The sequence below is a fragment of the Callorhinus ursinus genome, unplaced genomic scaffold (assembly GCF_003265705.2).
Source record: "Callorhinus ursinus isolate GAN/ISIS: 27379988/994484 unplaced genomic scaffold, GSC_fseal_2.0 scaffold14, whole genome shotgun sequence".
Classification (NCBI taxonomy): domain Eukaryota; kingdom Metazoa; phylum Chordata; class Mammalia; order Carnivora; family Otariidae; genus Callorhinus; species Callorhinus ursinus.
The window spans coordinates 29,988,281-30,015,458 of record NW_027397076.1 but is presented as its reverse complement, the minus strand read 5'-3'; the positions used below and the strand labels follow the sequence as shown (position 1 = coordinate 30,015,458).

Here is a 27,178-nt window from a genome sequence, read left to right as displayed (position 1 = left end):
TGATCAAATATGATCAGGCTAGTGCATAGATCAGTGCCACACACTAGATTTTGGGCGTATTTTGGTCTGTTAGAAAAAAGTGCCTCCTAAAATTTTAAAGGAAGAAAGACATATATGTACAAAATAAGGGTCGATACAATGAAGGGATGAAAGATGACTGTAAAGATGAAAATTATAAAAAATTTTATAAAAGGAATTGATAAGTTGTTTGAAAAATGAAAGAAGAAGATTTAAAAAAAAAGAAAAAAGGGAGAATGTGGTCAGGCAGGAGAGTAGAACAAAGCCATATACTAGTGATTTAGGGTATATTTAACTGTATCTCAAAATTTTAAAGAGAGAACAACTTATATATGCCAAAAATAAGGTAACTACTATGAAGGGATAAAATATGACTCTAAAAATGAAAAATAAAAAATGTTTTTTTTTAAAAAGGGATTGATAAGATGTTGGTTGAAAAAGGGAAAAAGAAAAATTAAAAAAAAAACAGTTAAAAAAATTAACTTTGATGAACTAATGAATCATGGTAAAAAAAAGCCATGAATTCTATGTGCAGTATTCCCCTAGCGCTGGAGTTCTCCCGTTCTCCTTGATCGGTAAACTTGGTCTTGGCTTGCTGGCTGTTCGTGCTGATCTTCTGGGGGAGGGGCCTGTTGCCGTGGTTTCCAAGTGTCTTTGCCGGTGGCTGAATTGCCCCGCCTTTGTCAGTCTGGTCTAAGCAAGCTGCTCGGATTTGCTCTCAGGAGCTTTTGTTCCCTGCAAGCTCTTGGTACAGCTTTGGAGGACCAAGGCGAAAATGGTGGCCTCCCAATCTCCACCCGGAGGAGCTGAGAACTCGGGGCCCCGCTCCTCAGTGCGCCCCCAGAGAAAAGCAGTCACTCCCTTGTCCCTGGTCTCCGGCCGCACTCCGTGCTCACCCGGCCTGTGACCGAGCGTTTGTATCTCTGGCACCCGACGCCGTGTGGAGTCTCCAAACCCAGCAGATCCCTGTGGTGCGCTCCTGTGCCACTCCTCCCGGGGGAGAAAGGGGAGTCTCCCCGGCTCTGCCGCTTGTTGGGTCCCTGCTGGAGGAGCAGTGGCCCGACTGGGCCGCGGATCACGGTTTATGGCAACCCCGAGCTGAGAGCCCACGCCTCAGCTCTGTCTTTGCAGCCGGCTTCCCCGCTCCAGTACCTGGGAGCTCTGCCACACTCAGGCACCCCCGGTCTTTCTGTGACCCCAAGGGTCCTGAGACCACACTGTCCCGGGAGGATTCCACCCCCCGCTTAGCCACTGGAGCGACGTCCCTCAGCGGAGCCAACTTCTCAAAGTTCCGATTTTGTGCTCCTCGGTTCTATCACTTGCCAGAAGCGGCCGGCGGAGGCCCCCTCCCCCACCGTCCATCCTCCCGAATATCGCCTTGGATTCACTTCTCCGCACGTCCTACCTTCCAGTAAGTGGTCGCTTCTCTGTTCAGAGAGTTGTTGCTACTCTCCTCTTTGATCTCCTGTTGAGTTCGTAGGTGTTCAGAATGGTTTGATCCCTATTCAGCTGAATTCCTGAGATGAGACGAAATCTAGGTCTCCTACTCCTCCGCCATCTTGCTCTGCCCCCAAGCAACTGATTTCTGTGCATTGATTTTGCATTCTGCCCTGCCACATAACTGAATTGCTGTATGAGTTCTAGTAATTTGGGGGTGGAGTCTTTTGGGTTTTCCACATAAAGTATCATGTCATCTGCGAAGAGAGTAAGTTTGACTTCTTCTCTGCCAATTTGAATACCTTTTATTTCTTTTTGTTGTCTGATTGCTGTTGCTAGGACTTCCAGTACTATGTTGAACAATAGTGGCGAAGGTGGGCATCCTTGTCGTGTTCCTGATCTTAAGGGAAAGGCTCTCAGCTTTTCCCCAATGAGAATGATATTCGCTGTGGGCTTTTCATACACAAGATAAACTCTAAATGGATGAAAAACCTCAATGTGAGACAGGAATCCATCAAAATCCTAGAGGAGAACATAGGCAGTAACGTTTTCGACATCAGCCACAGCAACTTCTTTCAAAACACATCTCCAAAGGCAAGGGAAACAAAAGCAAAAATGAAGTTCTGGGACTTCATCAAGGTAAAAAGCTTCTGCGCAGCAAAAGAAACAGTCAACAGATTAAAGAGACAACCCATGGAATGGGAGAAGATATTTGCAAATGACACTACAGATAAAGGGCTGGTATCCAAGATCTATACATCTATCCAAGATCTATAAAAACTTCTCAAACTCAGGGCACCTGGGTGGCTCAGTCCTTAAGCGTCTGCCTTCGGCTCAGGTCATGATCCCAGGGTCCTGGGATCGAGTCCTGCATTGGGCTCCCTGCTCAGTGGGAAGCTTGCTTCTCCCTCTCCCACTCCCCCTGCTTGTAGTCCCTCTCTCACTGTGTCTCCAAATATATATATATATATAAAATAATATATAAAAATCTTAAAAAAATCTTCTCAAACTCAACACCCAAAACACAAATAATCAAGTCAAAAAATGGGCAGAAGACATGAACAGACAATTCTCCAAAGAAGACATACAAATGGCTAACAGACACATAAAAAAATGTTCAATATCATTAGCCATAGGGAAATTCAAATCAAAACCATATTGAGATACCACCTTACACCAGTTAGAATTGCAAAAATTGACAAGACAAGAAACAACAAATGTTGGAGAGGTTGTGGAGAAAGGGGAACCCTCTTACACTGATGGTGGGAATGCAAGTTGGTACAGCCACTTTGGAAAACAGTGTGGAGCTTCCTCAAAAAGTTAAAAATAGAGCTACCCTATGACCCAGCAATTGCACTACTGGGTATTTACCCCAAAGGTACAGATGTAGTGAAAAGAAGGGCCATATGCACCCCAATGTTCATAGCAGCAATGTCCACAATAGCCAAACTGTGGAAGGAGTTGAGATGCCCTTCAAAAGACGAATGGATAAAGATGTGGCCCATATATACAATGGAATATTACTCAGCCATCAGAAAGGATGAATACCCAACATTTGCATCAACGTGGATGGCACTGGAGGAGATTATGCTAAGTGAAATAAGTCAAGCAGAGAAAGTCAATTATCATATGGTTTCACTTTTTGTGGAACATAAGGAACAGCATGGAGGACATTAGGAGAAGGAAGGGAAAAATGAAGGTGGGGGAATTGGAGGGAGAGATGAACCATGAGAGACTATGGACTCCGAGAAACAAACTGAGGGTTTTAGAGGTGAGGGGGGTGGGGGGATGAGTTAGCCCGGTGGTGGGTATTAAGGAGGGCACGTTCTGCATGGAGCACTGGGTACTATACGAAAACAATGAATCATGGAACACTACATCAAAAACTAATGATGTACTTGTATGGTGACTAACATAACATAATAAAAAGAAATTATAAAATAAAATAAAATTCATGAATTCTAAAGACCTCCATTAAAATGTGTTAAAATGTGTTGTCTCTTAGCACTTGTGGAAACACTGAAGAAAATAATCAAAACAATCACCATTTATATGGTACATAGCTTGAGTTCATTAAAGCATGATCAAAGGACCCATGCTCTGTCTGAAAACCGTGCAGTCAGAAGTACAACGAGAACTGCTAAGGAATGAGCCTCAAGAAATCACTGAACCATTCCGAATCTGTTACAAAGCCTAGAGTACGAAAGGAGGGCTGGAGAAGAATCACCGGGGCTGTCTTTTAAATGGTAAACAACACAAGCACCAAGAATTTCAGTTGGTCTTAAAAGTCTCTGCTTCCCATTTAGGAGCTGCTTCTAAATGTGGCAGCTCTCCCACTGCCTCATTAAAATGCCTTCGCCAAATGGCTTCCAATCCGACAAGGATGAACAGTTGCCAAATGGGCCCCTTTCTTTGCTGGGCCTGTAGATAATTTGTCTCCAGCTAACAAGAATTGGCACTAAAAGCCAAAAGTGGGACATCAAAAGGCTTTAGACACTGGGTGAGGACTGTTCTGTGTTACTCAAATGTGGAATGATCACTGTTGTGTGAGATCAGATTATTCTATCTGTAAATTGGGCAAAGCTACATTACAAAGTAGACAAAATGGTATCCAGATGAACACTACTCTAGTGTGTGCAATGGTTTCTAGTTTCTTTCACTATTATGTAAAATATCCAGATTATGTCAGTTTATGCCTCCGTTTGTAGATCGAGAGTGGAAAATAACCATGGGGTAATGGACGAGTAATGGGAGATTTGTGTTCAGGTTCTGGCCCGTTATTAAGAATCTCTGCTGGATTAAATTTTGGGCCTCTGTTTCCTCATCTGTGAAATGAATGGTGGGGTAGAAATTGAGACTGGCATTTCTAAAGTACTTTTCCAGGTCTAATAGATTCTTTATGTTATGGTTATAGGTAATAAGGACCAACAACTTCCTTTCTTTCTTTGGGCTATTTTAAATTGTCCTATATATCAAATCCTAATGGATTTCAAAATTGTATGGATTCTCGGGCGCCTGGCTGCCTCAGTCAGTAGAATATGTGACTCTTGATCTCGGGGTTGTAAATTCAAGCCCCATGTTGGGTGTAGAGATTACTTAAAAATAAAATCTTTTAAAAAAATTATATCGATTCTGTGGTCTCTTACCCTTCAATGAAGCATACAAAGGAAGCTTAGTGTTTGATCACTTCCTGGGCTAGTGATTTAGTATGGACAAAACTGTGTTGCAAGAAAAAAGAGATCTAACTACTGTGGTTTTAAAAACACAAAGGTTTATTCTCTGACATAAAAGAGCTTGGGAGGTAGGGAATCTACAGCAGGTACTGTGACTTTATGAAGAAGTTCTGTTGTGTCTGATTGCTAACCTCAAGGTTACCTCCTAATTCATTATGACCACTAGGATGCCAACCATTACATCTGTGTTCCAGGAGCAAGGGGAAATAGACAAAGCAGGGCTCATCTTTTGACTAGCAAGTGTTGTCCTTTGGCTGGGCACTTTGCCACCCCAAATAAAATCGGAGTCCTGTTACTAGGATGAAAGGAGACCAACCAGTAGGCTCTGTCATAGGCAGTTCTCTCAGCTGGATTCCTTGGCTAAAGATCACTTTCTCAGTCCAGCACAGCTTTCTCCCAAATACCAGGTCTGGTGGGTGAAGGTTGGTGGAGAAACAAACCTCTCTGTTTTCCAACACCTTAAAATTAGGAGAGGAGCCTGGGCAGGGAGGCATGATCCTGATTGAGGATCTGAGGGACCATTTTCATGGGTGAAAGATAAAATTTATTCGATTGCAGATGCCACCTGGGGAAAGGGTTATTTTTGAATGATTATAATAAAAATGTTTTCCAATTTTGTCTAGAAAATAATTTCCACCTTCCAAAAAATATCCCAACAACTGTTTTAAATAACCCTGTTCTTGCTATGAGTAAGTTCCACAGTGACAGGGACTAGAAGGGAAACATACAAAGCTTTTTCTTTATTTTTAAAATAATGGCTCATCCTCGAGCTGGGATTAGGTAAAATAGTCACTCAGGCAAAAGGACCTCACTTCCTGAAGTTGTTCTTATCTTTGCTGCTAAGAACTCACAGGCTACATTTTTTCACTATGGTTTTATTTTGTTTTAATAATCTTAGTTCATCTGAGTAGTCAAGCTGCCTAAAAGGTATGTGGGTTTTAAAAAATTATGAACAAAACCCAGTCAAAACCTAAGCAGTATGATAGCTGAAGTCAGTTAAGGATATACTTCGGCTCAAACATCTTGGCTCTGGGGTTCATATTTGCCACAGATCACTGCTCCCCACCTGTGATGGTTAATTTTAGGTGCCAACATGGCTAGGCCATGGTACTCAAATATTTGGTTAAACATCAGTCTAGATGTCAACATGCAGGTATTTTGGTGGGCGAGATTAATATTAAAACCAGTAAACTTCCAGTAAAGCAGATAATCCTCCATAATGTGGGTGGGCCTCATCCAATCAGCTGAAGGCCTTGAGAGAAAAAGATCAAGGTGGCCCAAGAAAGAAGGAATTTTCCCTCCAGACTGCCTTCAGAGTCGTAGCTGCAACATCAACTCTGCCCCAGTCTCCATCCTGCCAGCCTAGCAGCCTTCCTTGCAGATTTCAGATTTGTCAACCAGCCAATTTCTTAAAATCTCTTTCTCTCTCTCACTCTCTTGATATAGATATATAAATCTTTCTCTCTGTATATATACTGGTTCTTTTTCTCTGGAGAACCCTAATACACCATACCATCTTTTGGCCCATGGATATTTGCAAACAAGCCCATTTTTGCTGCTTCTCATTTCTGTAATGCATTTATTCAAAGCTGACTGATAAAGGCAGTGTGATCTAGAGGGGTAAGGAATATGAATACTGATATGAGTTGAGCTGGAATCATAGTAGCAACGTCATATTCCCCAGGTAAACCTTTTACCTCCCTGAGCCTTAGTGTTCGTATCTGTAAAGTGTGTCATGATGCTGGTTTGAGGATTAAATGATAATAGTAAAAACAACAACTAAAAATACCTACTTTATCAGAGCATGTACTGTGTGCCATATGAACATGGATTCTCTTTTCCTTCCCACCAGCCTTAGGAGGTGGACATGAGGAAACCAAGGTCCACAGAGGTTAAGGAGCCCATCCAAGTTCACACAACCAGCAAGTGGTAATCACAAAATCATAACCAGCCCCATGCTGCCTCCATAACACATGTGAAGACTCCTAGTCTATGCCCGGCACAGAGCAGCTGTGCAAGAATAATTTCCTTCCATTTTCTTTTTCCTCTTGTCTGATTACTCAGCCCTTTCTGCTAGTGTCAGAACCAATGAAAGCAACAAAGTGTTGTGCCGTTCAATTTATGGCACTTGTGCCGTCAGGAATGTGCCCCAAGGTGTTTCATTCTGTGACTTCCTTGCCAGGAATGAAATCTGAAAGTAGAGACTGCCTGTTGCACCACAGCATCTTGAGGTTGCCTTCGTATTCACAGCTGCCAGTGGGCAGTTAGGGGAATGTGGTCACCAGCTGGACACAGCCACTGCCTCTACTGCTGAATTCATCCCCCGAGCCAGTCACAAGCTGGTGCATTTGAATGCACGCCTCCTTGCCTCTGCTTTTCTGGTGTAATTTAAAAGTGAGAAGAAAGAGTGGATGTGGTCTGAATCTTCCCTCCAGGCTTAGTGTTGCCCAGAGAGCAAACTGCCTTTACTTATTTGGTTATGTTGCTGTGGGACCATGGGAAGTGGCGGAAGAACCATTCTCTCTGTCCCTTCTCTTTTCTCTTTGGAAATCGCTGAAGAGGTCTGTTCCATTAGCATGAAGAGCATTTATGCATTTTAAGTGGCATTTCTTTGGCAAACTGGGAAGCTGTTCTATGACAGGCCACAGACATTGTGTCTGCAGCTATTCATAATAATAATAATAGGTATCCCTATAATGTTGATATACCCGAGTGTAACATCATCTCCTTGAAAATTCATTTCATGCGAGGATGCTGATGTTCGTACCAAGTTATTCTATAATTCTAGAGAAAGAGCTTTTGAGAATCCTCTGTACTTGGCATAACACCTGTTATAGCCATGCTCAGAGTTTCATCAACTTAAATAATTTAAAGTTCACGAATATTCTATAAAGACTGGTTTCATTCCAGCTGATTACTTCAGGGCTTCCAGTATAAATGCTAATGCAGGAACACTTGTCAACCAGCCAATTTCTTAAAATCTATATTTTATTAAGCTATAAATATGTTATAAAACATGTTTTTAGAAAACAATTTAAAAATTTAGGACTTGTATTATATATTTCCATGATCTGATGCAATGAACCATGCTTGGCATCTGTTACAACTATATCTACAAACACAATATATGGCATGGGTACAAAGCCACAAGTGTTGGGGGACTTCCTTTCCAGTTTCCTGTTCCTTCATTCTTCCCCAGTGATGCCAAACTCGTTTCCGGTCCATAAGCATGTCCTTGTTTTCCACGCCTTACCTGCGCTAGCTCCTTGGTCTACAATAACCCTCCTGGCCTTTATCCTCCTTCTCCCACTATGCTTCACAAATTCCTTCTCTTTCCTGACCCCCGATCAAATGTCATCAGGAAGCCTTTCCTGATTTTCCCACACTCCTTCCTTCAAGGTTCATATCTGTTTATTTCTTATAACTCTCCAATTTCCAAATATAGCTATATTTATAGTTATATCTATATTTCCAAATATAGTTAACTCTAAACTATCTTACCCAACAGTCCTGGAAGGCACACAGAGGTCTTGAATGAAATCCACACTTCTTGCAACAAGGAAGGGATGACTAATTTCTTGCAACAAGGAAGGGCTCACTATCAGCAGTTTGATCCAATGATTTAAAGGTCTTCCAGGATTCTGCTTCTCCCTCGGTGGCAAAACGAATACAGACTCCTTAAAGAGGATTTGGAAAGGGCTGGAAAACAGGGGGAAACAAAGGTACCCTTGATCCAGTTATCCAGTGGTAACCTTTATTGATGTTTAGTACATATCTTGCATTTTGTTTTGAATGTGTATGTCTGTATACATTTTGTTTCTCTCCATTCCTGAGCTCATAGGACAACCACTCACCTCAACCAAACTCATTGACCTTTGCTTTTTCTTAGTAAAGTTTTATTGCAACATAGCATATATACAGGAAAGTTCGCACATGAATCAAGTGTACAGCTTGATGAGTTGGAAGTTTGGAGGGGGGTTGTTTGTTTGTTTCGTTTTTTTTGTTTTGCCCACAACAGGGGGCTCAAACTCACAACCTAAGATCAAGAGTTACTGCCTCTTCCGACTGAGCCAGCCAGGTGCCCAAGCTTGATGAGTTTTTACAAAATAAACACACCCATGCAACCAGCACCTGAGGCAAAAAACAGTACTTTACCAATACCCTAGAAGCCCCTTCTAGTTATTACTCTTCCCCCAAAGGCAACCATTATGCATATTTCTCACACTAGATTATGTTTTGCCTGTTTTGGAAATTTACGTAAATGTAATCATCCAGTATGCGCTTTTTTTCTGTGCTGGACTTCTTTCACTCAATAGTAAACTTATGAAATTCACCCATGTTGCTCCGGGTAGTTGTAAAGAGTTCATTCTCAGGTAGCATTAAATTTTGTGAATATGCCATAATTTGTTAATCCATTGTACTATTGCTAGGTATTTGGGCTGTTTCCAACTTTTGGCTACTATAGATAGTATTGTTGTGAATATTATTGAGCATCTTTTTGGTGCATTTTGTATGCATTTTTGTTGGGTTTTTACTTACAAGCAGAACTGCTAGGTAATAGAGTATGTGTATGTTCAACTTTTGGTAGATTCTGCCAAATTACTCCAATGGGTTTAATCGCGGCTGCCAGTTTACTGATGATCACCACACTTGGAATTAGTAGGTTGAATAGACTCCATTAGTAAGAGTCATGTCCCAGCTTAGACTCATGAAGAATTTAAAAACTTCCATTATTTTTACTGTATTAAGAGAAACAAATGTAGCATTTTCACATATTCTGACATTTTACTTAAAACAAAACAAAACAAAATGACATTGAACTTTCCAGGAGAAGAAATCAGTCATTATCATTTCAACTTTAAAAAGATGGGTGGTATATAACCCAAGAGCTTTTTATTATCCTCTCATACCATTTGATTCTTGTATGTTGATGTTATCTTTACTTTCTGTATCTATAGGTAAAGTCTAAAGGGGTAAAATGTTAGGTATCAACATTGGGGGCCCTGAAACCCCATGCCCTACTCAGAAGAGTGTGAAAAACATCTTTTATGAACTTTGGGATCTCTGTTCTTTGGCTCATCTTACAGCACTGACCTATTTTGAAATTATGTCAAATGAAATATCAATGAAAATAAAGTTTACTATAAATAATAAAAACTAATAATAACCATAATTCTAAAGCCATCTCAGTCTTCTAGAAATGAACTTTTGTCCCAGGCCTACTCTGCTCGAATTGACCTAGACTGGTTTTAGACTTACAGCAAGGTTAAATGGTTATGGGCCTCCCTATGATTTGCTCCCTAAAAGAATGCATCTAATCCATACCCTAAAACACTAAATGTCTACTTCCCTGTTAAAATAAAATTCTGTCAAATTAAAATTGTAGATTTTTGTAATGATCAATCTGATTTTAGGTTGAAGAAGAAACTGAGGGTATCTAATGGAGTAAATCATGTTGGTGGGTTAATTTTGCATATATAAATGTACCCAGGATACAAGGATTAACTCACTTCTCTCATGCAAAGTGCTCTAGGGCCTTTGTGTTTATAACCCAAGTCCTACCATAACATTTGGACTGTCTCAGCCAATCGATACACCATACCAGCATAGACTCAAACAGTGGGAAGTAAAGGTAATTCCTATTTGCTTAAACTGGGATTAAAACTCAATTCTTTAAAAAATAAAATGCAGGACTAATTCAGTATGAGACAGGGCTTGGCCTCCTGGAAAGATTTCTAGATTGTGTTGAATATATTTTTCTGTGCCAGAAACTACAGATCTATGGATTTGATGAATCAGATCTATTTCTAAAAGGAAAGAAGATAAATCCAATAATAAAAATAGCTAACTTTTATTAACCACCTCTCATATATGCCAGACACTGGTATATATATACATCAGCTGCTTTGTATAAATATATTATACAGTCCTTAGAAGAACCCTTAAGAGGTAGATCTTATTATCCCTATTTTAAAGTTGAGGAAATTCAATTGATTCTGCAGTTCCAGATCACTGGTGTTGGAATGGGGCTAGCTGATGAGCTGGTCAAAGGAGGATTTTCAAAGGAATGTTCTTAAAAATCACCAGACGGTGAGAACCTGAGGGTCTACACCATAAGAGTGCTTCTCTTCTTGAACCTGGGTGGGAAGGGAGTTAGATTATCCAATGAGTGTGGAGTGGAGCAGATCTCACTGAGAAAAAGAGAATAGAAGCCTACAAAGGAACCCAATGTTAGATTTGAGGAGGGAGGATGGGGTGTTGTCCTTCAGGGATCCTGATCTCCCAGAGTGCCAGCTAACTCTCCTCTGGAGTGATGGACAAAAGATCCTACTAACTCAGCCTAAATCCCTGGTGCAAGGACTTTTCTTCAAATGCTGGAGAGACCCATGTCCTAGGAGCAGATAGTGAAGGGGTTTTCTATTACCTCCTAGAGATCCATTCCTCTAAGCAGGGCTCAATTATCAGGTACAGGATTTAAAATTTAAACTAACTCCGAAGCAAAGGAATGAGTCTTCCTCTTTTAGTTAAAACTCTGTTGTGAGACTGCCCTCAGCCCATACTCTCTAGCTTCTACTAGTCCTCAGGACAAGGAAGAAAGTTGGGACTAGTCAGAATACAGGAAAATCCTCCTCTCAACCTGGCAAGAAGGGAAGGGAAACATCCTTGGTAGAATGATGAATGCAAACTGGTTTAAAGTGATACCAAAGCACTGCCTGTGGATTCTCTACTTTGGAACATCCTACTAGTATTTATTGTCAGCACCTCACCAGGATCAGGCCTGGAGAGCGTCTACCTAAAGAATCCCCTCCAGGGTTGAACTTCTCCTGGGCATGGAGCTGGTATAGTTCCCCCTAAATTCCTCATCTAAGGACTAGATGGTGAGGGATTAATAAGCAATACGGTTCCAATAAATCAAATATTCCAACTACAAAAATGAGGTTTGTTCCCCTAGTAAAATTAACTGAATTCACCAAATCTTCTGGAAGGGGGTTCTGGGGAGAACCATCCCTAACAAGTCTGAGGCTGATGCAGGGAAAACTGGTAGGGAAGAGACAGCTATCCTTCCGTGTTCATAAAGCAAACTCTCTCCACTGTTTATATTCCTCTGACTTTCAACTTTCTAGTCCCTACAAATACAAGTGGGGAAGTGGAAGTGGGATACAGGGTATTGAGGGAAGCAGTGGGCTGAAGGAGAGGAATAAAAAGAAAGAGGGAAGTGAGAACAAATGGAGTAAAGTTCCAAAAAAAAAAAAAGATAGGTTAGATGGGTCAAATAATGCTTTAATCTATCAAGTAAATTAAAAATAAGCAAATTAATGAATTAAAAATAGATTATGAGAGAAAGGATACCTATTTTAAAATTAGATTTGAAATGGGACATAGAAAAAGCTGAAAGCAGTGAGACAAAAAGGAGTTAGTTAAGACGAGAGCCAAATATTCCAAATTAAGATTAGTTGATAAAAATACAATAAAATAAATATAATTTTCAAAAAGACTAAGGGCAAGTGAAATAGAGACAAAAGCTTTGGAATGCAAGGCTATAAAATTAAGATGGGGCTAAAGTCCAAATGACAAAAAGAAAAAAAAGTAAGGTAAACGTAATTTAAGAGTAGAAGAAAGTAAAAAAAAAGGGGGGTACTCATAAAAACAAAAACTCAAAACAACAACAATAACCCGACCAGCCAGGCCAGTCAAAGGAGAATAGAAATGAGGAAGTTCTTTGGACAGCCAGGCTTTCCTCATAGAAGAATTCTCTTAAGACCTCTCGCTGGTGGCAGGTGTTTTAGTTTGGTCATATATTCACCCACCTCCACTCATTCATTCCACAAGTATTGTTTGTGCCACAACCTGAGAATTCAATGGTGCAAGTCAAACAGAGAAGAACTTTGCCCCTCATGAAGCTTACAGTCTAGTGGCCGTAGATTGTGGTGGGAAAGAACATAGATGTGATTACACCGACAAGTCAATGATTACAGAGTTATGAAGAAAAAACCCAGGGTACTATGGGGAATATATGAACTGGTGATTGTTTATATATTGGGGTTGGGGGATGTGGAGTGGATATGTAGGTAGGTGGACATCAGGGAAGTTTTTCTGCCAACATATTTGTTCTGAGATCCAAGGATGTATTGGGAATTAATTGAGGCAAAGTAGGGGTGTAGGTGGACAATATAGGTCAAGGCCCTGAAACAGGAAGGCTTTGGTGCTTTTGAGGAACTAAAAGGAGGCTGTGAAAAAAAAAATAAATAAATAAAATTAAAAAAATAAAAGGAGGCTGTGGCTGGAGGAGACATACCCAGCAAGGGAGAAGTGGTAAATGTACTTGGAGAGGATGGTGGGGACCATATTAAGAATTTCTGTCTTTATCCTAGGAGCAATGGGAAGCCATTTGTTTGTTTCTTTCATGGCACTTAAAAGAACAAATAAATGTTTCATCCATGTGTGTGTTTAATTTTTTTTTTTTTTTTTTTTTTTTTTGCAGGTGGAGAGTACCCTTCCTTTGGGACAAGGTTATCTCTGTCTTGTATATCGTTGCATTCCCAGCACTTCCACAGTGGAGAATCAATAAATATTTTGAATGAATTAATAGCAAATTATTTTGGTAGGGCCACAACCAAAGTCTAGGTCTTCTCTAAACTTTGTGCTTCTTCTAGGATGTCAGATTACTACCTTAACAGGTTGCTTCGACTTCTATCTGCTCATGAACATGGTAGAGGTTAGATGTCTCCCTCAGTACTTTTGCTATCTTTAAATCACTCAGCTTCTGAAGCATTGCTTACTTCTGAAAGTTTGGAGAATTGCTCAGGAGTACTGCTATCTTCCTTGATGGTAGATGGATGTCATTGTGAACTATGGGGGACAAATTGTACAAAAGGAAAGAATTTATGATTACACATCCATGTGCCTGGACTTATTTTCTGGAAAAACTAACACACACAGTGCCAAACTGCTTTCCCACCAACAATTTTCACAAGCCTCAGAGAAATCTTAGTAACACTTGGTTTCTTAGTATGTTCCCCCCCACGCGATGGCACACCTAGGGTATTTGACACTTGAAGCAGATGAGTTTTTAACATTCTCCTGTTGTAAAAGATGATTATTTTTAGTAATAGTCATGTAATAATCAGGAATGTTACTTCTTTTCTTGATTTTTTTAGGTTTAAAACAATAATTTAAAAAGAAGAATAAGTTACAGGTTTTTTTTAAAAAAAAACCACTTTAAATTCAGTAAAGTATTTCATGCATGAAGTAAAATTTGCACTTACTAAACAAGAATATCACACTTTGCATTTTACACTCATTATCACTTTTTAAAATTTAGGTACAAATAACAAACTCAGAGTGGTCACAGAGAATGTCAGAATTAAAGTGAGACAACTTCAGTTTGTTTTTGAAGTCACTATGCTATGATTGTTTCTTTCGAGTCTACTTGTTTAAATGAGGGAATATGTAGTACCAAAGGGGTGGAGACACAAAAACGCACCTGAAGTGAGTTCAGATGATTCTGAACACTTCGGAATGTATTCTCACAAGACTCTTTGTGGCTGAATCTGCGTGGGGATGGAGGGCACGGGAGGGGTAGGAGTAGGACAGAGAAAGGCAGCCACTGAATAATTGTTAGTTCTCCAGATTAACACCCATTTAATAAACAAGGCTTATTAATGGGTAAGAGCAAGATATGCCACTTTGAAGCTTACATATACTTACTTAAATCCCACAGTAACCATGGCAATTGTTTAGAACTTAAACCAACAAAATGTTTTTGTGGGGAAGAACATTTTATCACTGACATTGCTTAGAATAGCCAGCACATGATAACGAAAAGCAGACCAATCTTTTGAATTGATTATTCAAGCTATTCTTTTTCTAAGTCCTTTACAGAAAATGTAATCCCTTGCTGCCTGCACCTCAGGAGGCTGCTCCCGCACCTGCCCTTGGTAAGCCCGCGACTGTAACTGTAAAACAATTAAAGAAACAACAGACCCCATCAAAAATGTTACATGTTATTTAAGAAATGGGGGGTCCCCCACCTCCCCCCTAGGCTTTAAGGATAATTTCTAGAAATTAATTTTCTAAATAACACTTTGGGGAAATAATGAAAAATCTCTTTGGAAAATTAGGTTGTTGCCTATTTTCCATATTTTAAAAAGCACTTTGGCAAACATTTTAGTGTGTTTCTTCACTAATTGCTGGGAAAAAAAACACTTCTAAATGTGGAATTGCTGGGTTGACCAATGTTAAAAGCTTTTCATGCTTTTACCACACATCAGATAAATGGCTTGTACATATGAAGAGCAACCACCACGATTTCCTACCTCCAAAGTTTCCACTGAGGCTACTGTAGAAACTGCGTCTGAAAGATTTAGAGGATCCTTGGACTCAGAAGTGGACAAGGAAGCCCTGTAGTCAGCAGGGAGGATGTGGGAGAGGCAGAAGCCAGACTCCTGAGGTGACCCCCTCTCTCCATTGTGCGCATGCCCATCTCAGGATAATGTGCCCCCTCGCTCCCAACGGTGTGGGCTGTCTTTCCTGCTTCTCTCCACAAGTTCCTAATTAGAGATTATATTCCTCCAAAAAGCAATCTGAAATTTCTACAGTGAGAAAAGCAAATTTTGATTGAAGTCAGGTTTGAATCATAAGGCACGTGGGAGGAGTTTGATAAATGTTGTGTGTATCATACTTCAGGACCTGCTCCACATGAAGACAATAGGTGTGGGGGCAGCAGGGGGGGAGGGGGATCAGAGAACACAGACACAGAGAGGGATAAGAGACCACCAAGACCCCTAATATACTTATTTCAAAACTGTGCAGAGTTTGGGCGCCTGGGTGGCTCAGTCGTTAAGCGTCTGCTTTCGGCTCAGGTCATGGTCCCAGGGTCCTGGGATGGAGCCCCGCATTGGGCTCCCTGCTCCGCGGGAAGCCTGCTTCTCCCTCTCCCACTCCCCCTCCTTGTGTTCCCTCTCTCACTGTGTCTCTCTCTGTCAAATAAATAAATAAAAATCTTTAAAAAACAAAAACAAAAACAAAAACTGTCCAGAGTAGAAGTATTCTCTATCCTCTTATTCTTGCTTTATCAAATGACTGTCAACTCACAGGATCTCAGACTCAAACTAGCACATTGGTTTCACATTATTAGGGATTAAACCCTGCTTTAATGGATAAGCTGGGTACTTCAGCATTTTATATGTATATATATATAATATGTGTATTTTATATATGAGCGCTTATATTTAAAATATGGTTTACATGGAAAAATATTAATTCTATATAACCAATTTATTAATAAACATAACTGGATAACCAACTAAATGTCAAAATCCACATAGAGGGCTTGGAATAGTACCTAACACAGTAAGCACTACTAAATGTTAGTTATTATTATGCTTGGCTGTCCTCATGATTATTATTACAAGTCTCCTTGCAAAGGGCATGAGCCCAGGGAAGTCATTCCTTGGGGCCAGCAAGACAATGTATCAACTACACTGGTAGACTAAAGTTCTTTACTATTGCCACCTCGAATAAATATGAGATTCTTGTGAGGGTGGATGCTGGGGTCAACTAGCAACTAGGCCACATCAGGGCTTGTACCACTGGGGAGGACTTACATACTTTGCCTCTGGGGACAGGCCAATCTGCTTTTAATCAGGCTCTACTTCTCACCTGTGCTGTGTATGTGGGTAACTCACTTCACTTTTCTAAGCTTCTGGTTTCCTCACATGCAAATAGAGACAAGAATAGTGCTTACCTCCTGGGGTTGTTGTAATAAGTAAGTGAGACATAAAGCAGCTAGTGTGACAACTAGCCAGTAGCAGGGACCCAGAAAATATAGGTAATTATTATGAGTTCAGCCTGGATGACCTTTTAAGGGTTTTGTTTTGTTTTCTGCCCAGATTAAAGAACTTATCCTTTCCACAATTTAACAAAAAGAAACACTCCCTAGAAACTAAGGTTTCTAAGTAGTTTCTAAGGAAACTAAAGTCAGTTCATAGTGAGGCATGATTATCCAAGAAGGTCATCTTCAAAGGTATTTCAGTAAAACTTTGTAGGTGCAGAGACAAGTCTTTCACCAGCTGTCTCCATGGCTGTCACTTATTTTTCCCCCTTTTTGTACAACTGGGCTCTTTTATCAACCTTAGTGCCCACTAAAAGTAACAGCGACCAAGAGCCATTGTTGTTTCACATGGTACTGAACAGCATTGTGGGTTCGTTTTTCCACCTGCAGCCAAGCTGAAGAATTCTCAGAATTCTCCCTTCGTTTTGTTCCAGCTTTGGCATTAGAAATATGAGACGAGACATAGTGATGATTCAGGACAAAGTCAGTTTTCTACTCCTGTGAAGGTTGAGTTTGCAGGTGAATGAGAAATCATGGGTGAGATGCCTAGCAAAGAGGCTGGCAGGAAATGTATCACTGGCTTGGTTACCTGACCCTGAAACACTCCTGCCTCCACACTAAGCTCTTGCTAACCCCTCCGGCCCCCAGCCCAAGCTCTAGACCCCAGCAAGGAAGAACTTGCAGAGTTCAGGTGACTCTGCCAAAGGTCAGCCACTTCCAAGGTTTGCCCTGACTTTAGGTCCCAGTTCTAGCAAAGTCCTGGTATTATTATTCTGACCTTAGATCTTTCCTGATCCTACAGCTCTTCTTCCAGAATGAATTCTGCCTTTTTCTGACCAGTGTTCCATTCCTCCAAGCTGGGATTGGGATCCTACTCCTCACTGCGAGCCCCAGAGCCTTGCTAATTCATGCCCAAATTTTCTAATCGCAACCAGTGGCTTGCCACAAGACTATGAACTGGTCTTGCAGACCAGTTTGGATTACTGTCCATCACCTGTCTCTTCATTACATTCACCAGAACTATGTTTGGCCAGCCTGGCTGAAGACTTATGACAATTTGGTTCAACATCAAACACCACTTCTGGACCAGGCAGGGAGTACTTGTAGGTCCTGGCCCCTCTATAATTTTCCTGTCTGTGCCTACTGAGTTTCAATTTTGGAATGGACCCCTACCCAAATCTGCCACTGCTATATGACTCTGGATAAATATCATAACTGAGAGGCCACAAACCCAGTTACCTATAGGGACCAACCAGGTGGGTAAGATAGATCTAAGTGGCTAGCTATGAGACTCAGCAAACTAGACTGTCATCATCACTCAGGCCTGGGTGGTTATCACCATGCCAGACCATGGGACTCTTCTGTTGTGTAACAGGGGAGAAAAAGGAAGAAATGAGCATGGGAAACCAGCTGATTCTGTCAGCTCCCTGTGTTACTCCTCACCCCTGATTAACTCCAGCCATTTTATGGCTTCTCTGGAAGAAGCCATATGGGTGATATGGGTGATATGGGTGATATACTGCCATGCCAGATCATGGGTTCTCCTCTCTGTTACTCTCCCTACAGCTCCTGAATGCCTCAGTAAGATTTCTAAAAAACTGTTCTAGCCCCAGCTTAGTCATGGATGTTCTCTGTGGCTTGTTAGTCCAGTTTACTTAACATGCTTCCTTTTTTGGTGAGAAAGTCATGGGTTTGTTCTAGTTGACTGTATTCGATTTCAAGGACAGAGAAGGCTCCCTTTTCTCATATCTCAAGTGGGGTCTGTGGAGAGAAAGAATATGTGGAGCACAAATCCATCATAGCTACCAGGGAAGCCGCTAAACATGGTTTTGAATTCACTCACCATTCCAGGCTCTGTCCTGTAGAATGAAGGCGTTGAGTTCCATGGTCACTGGTATAATACAGCTGAACACTCCTCAGAATAAAGGAATGTTAGAATGGAACTCTTCCTGCCTCTCTTTCAACTGAGAAGCAAGATGATAGACTCAGATATCAAAGTGAATGAGACAGACACTCCCCCTCCTGATTAGTGCATTTAAAAGGAAATGTCTCCAAGAATCTATTGCATAATCCTTGAACTGCTCCAGGAGATCAAGCTAAGATTACGGAGGAACGTATCTTTAGACAGAGAGAATAGGATGGGTGTAGTGGACATTTGGCCCTTCCAAATCCCTTTGACCAACTGGCCTACCCCCCTTCCCCACCCATAACTGCCTCCTTCTCTGGGGAATTGCCCTCAGCCAGACAGCACCTGCCACCTGCACACTCCCACCCTGAGCACTTCAGCAAACTTTGGCCCAACTATCAGGAGGATATAAACTGGACTCCTTGCCTCAAGGTGGGACTATCTTTGTGATGTACTTTGAGCTATAGGGTTTTCCCTTTGGGATCAGATCGAAACTAGTCTCCAGCTAGGGTTACATTCTTGCTTACCTTCCCCCTTCCCCAAGCTTTATCCTGTTTTTGCCATACCTCTTCTAATGAGAACATTTTTTCAATAAATCACTTGAACAAGAATCCTCATTTCAGGCTCTGCTTCTAGAAAGATTGACCTATGATAGTGAAGTGTACCTCCTAGACCGTGGGGGTGGGTCTTGAAGATGGAGGCTCCAATGCAACTACTTGGACAGCTTTGACGTGCTCCCTGTGATCGAGAGACAAAGAGACCTGGTCGCTCACTCAGGCCTGAGGAAGGCCACGTGACCTGTGAATGCCATCTGACTCTCACCAAAGAGCTCTAAAGGCAGCTGCCTCAATGGTGGAGCCGGGAGGGTGCTGCTGCATAGAGATGGCCTGACCCCAGATCGTGGGCAGGTAAGGACTATGTGAGGGCAGAATGGACCACTGTGGGTCAGGAGGAAGAACAACGTGGGAGTCTTCTTGGTCCAATAGGGCTGTCTGGAGGGGCACAGAGACCTCAGCTAAGAAAGCCTTCTCTTTTCAGGTGTTCCTCAGAGTGAAGAAAGTGCCGGAGGTGGCCACCAAGAATGGAGATCAATCATCCCAGGTCAAAGGAGCTGCAAGAGCAACAAGAAACCTCTGAAGGACCCAAAAAATTCCCACAGGAGAAAAGAATCAACTGTGACCATCTGCCAACCCCATCCAGGGGTTCTATCTTTAATCATTGCCAGGTTCATCCAAGTGAAGGCCCTACTCTGACCCAGCCGGAGAGAAATCACAGGTAGCACAGGTGAACTGGGAGACAGGCGAGAACAGAAGGACCACAAACTATGCCCTACCGCAATCTTGTGAAGCAGACCAGGGCTGGAGAAGGGGTGATGGTTTAACCCCGACTTCAAGTTTGGATTTTTGATTAGTATGTGCAACTGAATGTATTAAAGTTCTAAAATGAGCCTGGTTTACAACTAAAAGTGACTAATACCCAGAGTGATGCAAGAAAGACTTTATTCATGGACAAGAGAAATTGATCTCCACTGAATTTAGTTTAAAGTGATGGAGGGAGACAAAAATAATGTTTGGATCACATTCCATGGGTCAGCCTTGTTCGACATATGGTTACATAAGTGGGGAGCAGCAGTGGCTTCCCACTGCTTCCCGAAGAGAAGCCCTGGGCTGATTCAGTCAGCTGCATCCTTAGTCAGGCTCCCAGGATAAAAATATCTATTGGATAAAAATCTGAAACATCAGGTTCTGAAACTTTTGACTGGCCAAGTGCCAGGTGACTCAGAGCTGTGCAGTGTAACTAAATGAGTCACATCATCCCTCTCTATGCTCTGGAGGAATCTGCTGTCTTTAAAATGGTGGCAGCCTCATTTCATTGCTCTGGTTGGGAATTTGCGTGTTCTTCCTTGCTTTGTTGAGCACCTGTCAGGTACCGAAGATTAAAGAACAGAGAAACAAGGACCTCACTGACAATGATACAATTTGCCATGTGCTCTCCTTTTAGTGCTGAAGAGGGAATGATTTTAACAGGGGTGTTGATGAAAATGAGGTTGATCAGGGACTACTTAAGTGAGTGGATCACAAATTTGCTGGAACATTGGAATCACCAGGGATACTTTAAAAACCACCATGCTCCATCCTTGGGAGATTTTGATTTATAGGTCTGGGCTGCTGCCTGGGCATTAGGATTTAAAAAGCAAGCAAACAAACAAACAAAAACTCCCCAGATAATTCTAATATGCAGTCAGAATTGTGAACTACTTTCGATAAACATAACAAAACTAAGTACAGATCTTCCTCGATGTCCCAATAAACCCATCATAAGTTGAAAATATTGTAAGTCAAAAATGCATTTAATACACTTACCCTATTGAACATCATAGGTTAGCCTAGCCTACCTTAAATGTGCTCAGAACACTTAATTAGCCTACAGTTGGGCAAAATCATCTGGGTGGCTCAGTTGCTTAAGCGTCTGCCTTTGGCTCAGGTCATGATCCCAGGGTCCTGGGATAGAGTCTCACCTTGGGCTCCTTGCTCAGTGGGGAGCCTGCTTCTCCCTCTGCCTGCTTCTCCCCCTGCTTGTGCTCTCTCTCTCTCTCTCTGGCCAATAAATAAATAAAATCTTTAAAAATATCATCTCACACAAAGCCATTTTAATAATAAAGTGTGGAGTATCTCATGTAATTTATTGAATACTGTACTGAAAGTGAAAAATAGAATGGTTGTATATGGACAAAATGGTTGTGAGTTGTTGACCCTGGTGACCACGTGCTGACCGGGGGCTCTGGTTCGCTGCCTCTGCCCAGCGGCATGAGATAGAATCAAGAGTATTGCTAGCTTGGGAAAAGATCAAAATTCAAAGTATGGTTTCTACTGAATGCATATCGCTTTTGCACCTCCGTAAAGTTGAAAAATCACTAAGTTGAACCATCATAAGTAGGGAACCATCTATATAAGGGTACCAAGATGATAAGTGTATTAAAATTTTATTTTTCACGGTTTATTAGAAATTTTCATTTTATGAAATGAAAGCCAATGACAAACATTTCAATGTATGCATGGACTTTTTGCAATCTTTTGTATTTCTCTTAAGATATCCAACTGATTAATTAAAAGAACACTAGCATAGGGGCGCCTGGGTGGCTCAGTCAGTTAGGCATCTGCCTTCAGCTCAGGTTGTGATCTCAGGGTCCTGGGATGGAGCTGTATGTCGGGCTCCCTGCTCAGCGGGAAGCCTGCTTCTCCTGCTCCCCCTGCTTGTACTCTCTCTCTCTGTCAAATAATTAAATAAAATCTTTAAAAAATAAATAAAAAATTAAAAAACACTAGCATATGTTATATCCACCCAAGAACAAATTTTTTTTCAATTATCAATAGAGTAGATTACCACTTCCACTTTTTTGTAAAATCTATTTTTGCCAAGTAATCCTGGTTTCAAACTATTCTATAAAAACAAATTTCTTATATTAAAGTGTTGAGTATAATAATAATAGGACACATCTATTAATAAATACTAAGAAATCTCTTGATTTTTATCAGGGACTTCAATAGCAAAGACTATCTCTAAAAAAAAGTCAATGTACAAGATGCCAAAACATTCAGATTAATTCCTTAGGCAGCTTATTTCTGGGTGTTAGTATTGGAAAGAAAATATGAAAAAAATACTCCAACAAGATTTTATACAGGTGCACAATATGTTTTTGTTTTCAAAACTTGTATTAGTGCTACAGGTAAGAATTATTCAGTAGTAACACCCGGGTCCATCATTAGTCACCTAACTTATTTTACGCTCTGGAGGCAAAAGTACAGCATGAAACAGCACTAGGTATTTAACTCAGTAACTTAAATTGTTTTTATACACACACACACATACACACTGCAGCCACGTGTAGGCAGGATTTTTGTCTATTCCATCAGTGTAATTTATTTTATTTTTTTAAAGATTTTTTTTTTTTTGAGAGAGAGAGAGAGTGAGAGGGAGGGAAGGAGGGACGGAGGGAGGGAGGGATGAGGCAGAGGGAGAGTGAGGGAGAAAAAGCTCAAGCAGACTGCCCCCGATCTTGGAGCCCAATTCGGGGCTCAATTGTACAACTCTGAGATCACAACCTGAGTCAAAACCAAGAGCTGAAACTGACTGTGCCATCCAGTTGCCCCTCCATCAGTGAAATTTAGAAGTGGGGGGTGAGAAAAAAAAAAAGCATGTTTTTCCCCCCTTTTTATATCATTATGCACATTGTTTACAACCTATATTTTTAAGTTCTTAACATCAATTTTTCTCCCTATTTTTTTAAGTACTCTTTTCCTTTTTTTTTTTTGGTTCTTCAGCCTTTCCTTCTATTAACCAAACTGTATTCTCAGTCATAATAGGCCTGTCCACCCACTTGGTTCACTCATTCATTCCTTAACCCACCATTTGTGATATGACAATTAATTCTATTGTAGTCAACTGTCACACCATAGATAATGGCTTCAGAACTTTTGAAAAGAAAGGACACGTTGATTTCTCTATTGATAGACTGAGTAGCTTGCTTCACAGCCCCACTTTCTGAGAGCAAAGTTTAATCATCAACAGAACAACTTCTTAGTGGATAATAAAACTCCAAACCAGTGTCTCTGGGCAGTCCCTCATCACACCCTCCCACCTCCCCCCTCCACCCACCCCCAGCCCCTTTCACCAGGTGGCTGGTACCTGCTATAAACCAAAGTAACAGACTTAACTGCATTCAGAGGTTGGAGAATCTGAGTCATAAACTGTTCCTCTGCTTTCAAGAAGGGTTTACTTTTTTTATTCCTTCCTCTCTTCTATTTTGCCTTCACCTTCTGACCTCCATTGTTTTGCTCTTCTCGCTGTATTTTTTCTTTTCTTCCTTCCTCCTTCACCCTTCCCCTGTACCAACCTATGTCTACAGCCAGGGGCCCTTGGGCATGGTTGATTGTCATCAGTAGGCCTACAGGCTGGCCCTAAACCACTCAGTTCTCTCCCAGCTCAGAGCAATGGAGGCCTGTGACAATTAAAGAGGTAAATCCTGACCTCCTGGGGGTGCCAGGAGGGAGCTGTATTCTGGGCAATGTGACCACAAAGGGATGCAGACTTCCATTTCAGTGGTTTGTAAGCCATTTCCAAAGGTGAAAATCCCAAAGCATTTGGGGAATTGGTAAAAAAGGAGAGAGACTCTCAAGTCGACAACTTTGAAATGGACAACACAAATTAGGATGTGTGTCAGAACAAAATAATGTCTGGAGGATCCCTGTCACTTCCTTTTCCTGCATGGGCCACAGAGAATTCTGACTTGATTGGTTTGGCTTCCTGACCCTCCCCTGAGGTGGGTCCTGGACCTTGCTGATAACAGAAAGAGAAGGGGAGAGCAGAGAAGAGAGGAGTTTTCTAAAATGAAGTCCTAACCCCTGAAGGTCATAGTATTAGCAAGTGGGGCCTTTGAGAGGTGCTTAAGTCATGAAGGAACCTTCAGGAATGAGATTAGGGCCTTATAAAAGAGCTTATGGATATTTTGAGGTAGGTATGGACTTTTCCCTTTTTCGGTAACTGTGCCTGGTTGTAAGTAGCCCATTGGTTAGTTAGGGCCTATGGATAGTGCCTTATAAAAGAGACCCAAAGAGATCCCTAACCCATTCCCCCATGTGAGCGCACAGAGAGAAGGGACCAGCTATGAACCCAGAAGAGCACCTCTACCCGAGCAAAACTGATCTTGGATAGCCAAGCCTCCTGCACTGTGTGAAATAAATTCCTGTTGTTTATAAGCCACCCACTCTGTGGTATTTTCTTATAGCAGCCTGAACAAAGACAGAAGTCTTCAAATCCACATCCCCAGCCCCCAACACACACCCTGTTTCAGTGACTAGGAGGAAAATAGGACTCAGCATACAATCTTACTCAAGTCTTAGATTTATTACAGTAAAAGGATACAAGGCAAAATCAGTAAAGAGAAAAGACACATGGGGTAAACTTGGAGAAAACCAGGTGCAAGCTTCCAAAAGTCCTAAGTCACACAGGATGTGCTTAATTCCCCCAGCACTGAATTGTGAGGACACATGTGAAGCGTGAAGGAAGCTCATTAGAGACTGGGTCTCAGGGTCTTTATTGGGGGCTGGTCATGTAGGCACTCTCTGCCTGGCATGTACTGGAATTTCAGACTCCCAAAAGAAAAGCAAACATTCAGCATAAACCACATTTTATGAACAGTTTAGGCTCAATGAACTATGATTCTCATTTAGGGAACAGTGGGAACCCTCCCAAATACCAGACAAGTTCCCAGACACCAGGCAAGAGCCAACATTGCAGTCAGGCCTTTCTGATGATGGCAGTCTCAGGCTTCCTAGAATTCTTCCATGCAGTAGGTATGTTTTTACGCCCTCCCCCTTTATCAGTGAAGAAAAGGAAGCTTAGAAAAGCCAACTACTTAACTTGTAAGTGATGGAATTGAAATACAAACTCAGATCTCCGACTCCCAAGCCTGTGTATTTCTCTGGAATCACAGTATGCTGGAATTGTATGAATGAAATTTGAAAGGGACCACAGTTCCAGCAGAACAAGGGGGGTACTGAAAAAGTTCAGGACATGACACCCCAAAATATGCTGCTTTGGCATATCAATTATTTTGAGTTAAAGGCACTTGAAAATAGCAGGTACAAGAAGGGCACTCTGACCTTTTTTTTCCCTTGAAAGCTTGAGATTTAATTCCCACAAAAAAGGTGCCCTCCTTGTGCCAGGAGGAAGAAACATTCTTAATCACCAGAGAAGGGTGTCTAGTCTGTTAAAATAACTTAGCTTCCTTTAGTCTCCATATGTTTTAGTTACTTTTCCACATTTGCTACTCTTTGTTCAATCTAGTATGTAAGCACTTAGGCCTCCTCACTTCTTTGGGTATACATTTTTTCCATGAGGACTTTCAGGTACATGTAAATAAAATGTGTATGCTTTTGTACTGTTAAATCTCTCTCTCTCTTTTTAAAGATTTTATTTGAGAGAGAGAGAGAATGCAAGCATGGGTGTGGGGAGGGGCAGAGGGAGAGGGAGAAGCAGGCTCCCCACTGAGCAGGGCTGGATCCCAGGACCCTGAGATCATGAACTGAGCATAAGGCAGACACTTAACCAATCAAGCCACCCAGGTACCCCTCTTGTTAAATCCATGTTATGTCAGGCCCCGCCAGAAACCTTAAAAGGGTAGAGGAAAGAGCCCAGATGTCCATTGACAGAAGAATGGATAAAGAAGATGTGAGATACACACACACACACACACACACACACACACACACACACACACACACACAATGGAATACTACTCAACCATCAAAAAAAGTGAAATCTTGTCATTTGCAATGACATGGATGGAACTAGAGGGTATTATGCTAAGTGTAATAAGTCAATCAGAGAAAGACAATTATATGATCTCACTCATATTTGGAATATAAGAAACAAAACATAGGATCATAGAAGAAGAGAGGAATAAATAAAATAAGATGAAATCAGAGAGGAAGACAAACCATAAGAGACTCTTAATCATAGGAAACAAACTGAGGGTTGCTGGAGGGGAGAGGGTGGGGGATGGGGTAACTGGGAGGCACATGATATAATGAGCACTGGGTATTATATAAGATAGATGGGTATTATACAAGCAGTGGGTGTTATATAAGACTGCTGAATCAATGACCTCTACCTCTGAAACCAATAATATATTATGTTAATTAATTGAATTTAAATTTTAAAAAAAGTTTCCCTCTGACCTAGTACTCCACTTCTAGAGATGTATCCTAAGGAAACAAATTGATTTTTATGTAAAGAAAAAAAAGAAAAAGGAAGTTACACAGGGGTGCCTGGGTGACGTAGTTGGTTAGGCATCCAACTCTTGGTTTTGGCTAGGGTTGTGATCTTGGGATCATGGGATCGAGTTCCACATCAAGCCCAGCATTGGGCTCTGGCTTAGCGTGGCATCTACTCGATTCTCCCTCTCCTTCTTCCTCTGCCCCTCCCCCTGGCTTGCTCCTGCTATCTCTCTCTCTCTCTCTCTCTCTCAAATAAATAAATAAATCTTAAAAAAAAAGGTAGAGGAAAAATTTTCCCTTCCCTAAGGTACATTCAAGAAAGAAGTGCTTTTTTCTTATTAAGAAAATTGCTTTTATGGACCCTTTTAAAAAATTGAGTGTAGTTGACAAAATGTTACATTAGCATAAGGTGTACAACTTAGTGATTTTTTTAAAGATTTATTTATTTATTTATTTGAGAGAGAGAATGAGAGAGAGCACATGAGAGGGGATAGGGTCAGAGGCAGAAGCAGACTCCCCGCCGAGCAGGGAGCCCGATGCGGGACTCGATCCCAGGACTCCAGGATCATGACCTGAGCCGAAGGCAGTCGCTTAACCAACTGAGCCACCCAGGCGCCCTACAACTTAGTGATTTGACAAGTTTATATGTTATGCTATGTCCACCACAAGTGTAGCTACCATCTATCCCATTACATCCCTATTATAATATCATTGACTGTATTCTTCATGCTGTGCCTTTTATCCCTATGACTTAATCTTTTATGGACCTCCTTTCTGGCGGCGGGTGGGGGGGAGGGAGAAGCAGAGGGAAATGGAGAGAGAGAACCTTAAGCAGCCTCCACACCCAGTGAGGAGCCCTACCAGGGCTTGATCTCACAACCCGGAGATCATGACCTGAGCCAAAATCAGGAGTCAGATGCTTAACCAACTGAGCCACACAGGTGCCCCCATGGGCCTCTTTTTTTTTTTTTTT

The 27,178-nt window shown here is 41.4% G+C and overlaps 1 long non-coding RNA gene across 1 annotated transcript in view; it reads left to right on the top strand.

Moving 5' to 3' along the window:
• Nucleotides 1–13,248, top strand: part of LOC141374102 (uncharacterized) — a 67,488-nt gene extending 54,240 nt beyond the window's left edge. Inside the window, exon 3 of the long non-coding RNA XR_012380689.1 lies at nucleotides 13,171–13,248. This is a non-coding gene — a long non-coding RNA (uncharacterized lncRNA). The remainder of the gene's footprint in view (nucleotides 1–13,170) is intronic.
• The last annotated feature ends 13,930 nt before the right edge of the window (nucleotides 13,249–27,178 follow it).